Here is a 1,710-nt window from a genome sequence, read left to right as displayed (position 1 = left end):
TCTCCAAGAAGTAACCCTTTTGACCGATCCAAATTGCTCGGTGTGACAAGAACACTATGAGTGGATGCTCAGTTTTTCTCAGCTGTGTATACATGCATGGAAATGTTCTATATGCTCAAGTGTTTCCAAAAAATGAGTACGGGCACTGGCATTTACAAGACAGCATATTAATTAGCAGATCCGATTCAATCTCATACATTTGATTACACGGATTTCTGTATCATTTGGATTCACAGGTGGATCCTTGTAAGACTACAGATACGCTTTGGTGGGTCCCTAAACCACACAGCTAAAAAAGAGGTGAAATCGATCGGAGACAAGAACCATTGAAGGCTCAAGGCTCTGTATTTGGGGCCAAAAATCTTATAGGCCTTCTTGCATCTACGGAATGAATCAGTGAGTTCTTTTTTTCACAAGCGAACGAGGATTTGGTCTCAAAATACTGGTCTAGGGAACAAGTGGGCCAAAGATTACGTTTTCGGGTGTCTAGTTTACAATCGGCTATTTTTGTTTCAGCTATTAGTCAAACTTTTTATCCAATGGATGCGTGACATGTCATCCAAGTCTATTTCTTTCACATGAAAAGTGGTTGAAAACATTAAGATTTTCAATCAATTTTTTAGCGAATGAACTAAAACAAAGAAAAATCACCGGAAAACAAGAGTCTCTCAGCTGTTTTTCTTCTCTCAGCATGATGCATCCATGGTCTGTACCCTCTGAATAGAAGAGGGGATCTAAGTCTGCTTATATAATAGTAGTATTATTATTTCTACATTTCATATTGTTACAAGTTACTCCCTCCATTTCAACTTGTAGGTTGTTTTCTCCTGGTTGTAGGGAGCAAATCTCCCGAAAATCCATCCGGGATAAACCAATCGAGACAAAAGGGGGCGGTGCGTGGGATTCGAACCCATGACCTCCAGCCTCGCGCGTAGCTTCCTTGCCATCCCACCTACACAGCACATCTGACTATATAGGAGATGCAATCCTTTTATATTAACTCGTGGGGGACCCATTTATCGCGGTTGGAAACACCAACCGGGATAAAAGACCCCCTTTTATCCCGGTTGGTATTACAAACCGGGATAAAAGGGTTCAAGGGATTTAGTCCTCCTTTAGCCACCCCGTGGGGATCCTTTTATCCCGGTTTGAAACACCAACCGGGATAAAAGTCTTTTATCCCGATTTGTAAAAGGGGGTTCTTTTATCCTGGCTGGTGTTTCAAACTAGGATAAAAGGTCTCTCGAAACTTTTTTTTCCACTAGCCTTTGCAACCGGGATAAAAGGTCCCGGTTGGTGAGATCCCCGCCAGTGACCGAGCTTTAGTCCCGGTTGATGAACCTTTTGTCCTGGGCCAACTTTAAACCGGGACAAAAGGGTGCGCATGGAAGGTGAGTTCTCTACTATATATATATATATATATATATATATATATATATATATATATATATATATATATATATATATATATATATATATATATATATATATATCGTATGTATATGTGTATATATAGGTAGATAGAGGTATATCGCTCTCGCACTCTCTCTCACGCACACGCGCGCACGCGCACGCGTGCACGCCTGTCTGTGATGTGCGCGCTTGATCGAAGAGGGGGGGGGGGGTAGGGGGATATATAGATACACACGGCACACACCGCACACACACACTCACATCTACATACACACTATATTGTCTTTGTCTGTTTAT

This window comes from Setaria italica, chromosome II (genome assembly GCF_000263155.2).
Source record: "Setaria italica strain Yugu1 chromosome II, Setaria_italica_v2.0, whole genome shotgun sequence".
Lineage (NCBI taxonomy): Eukaryota > Viridiplantae > Streptophyta > Magnoliopsida > Poales > Poaceae > Setaria > Setaria italica.
The sequence above is the reverse complement of the archived record's forward strand: the minus strand, read 5'-3'. Positions refer to the sequence as shown.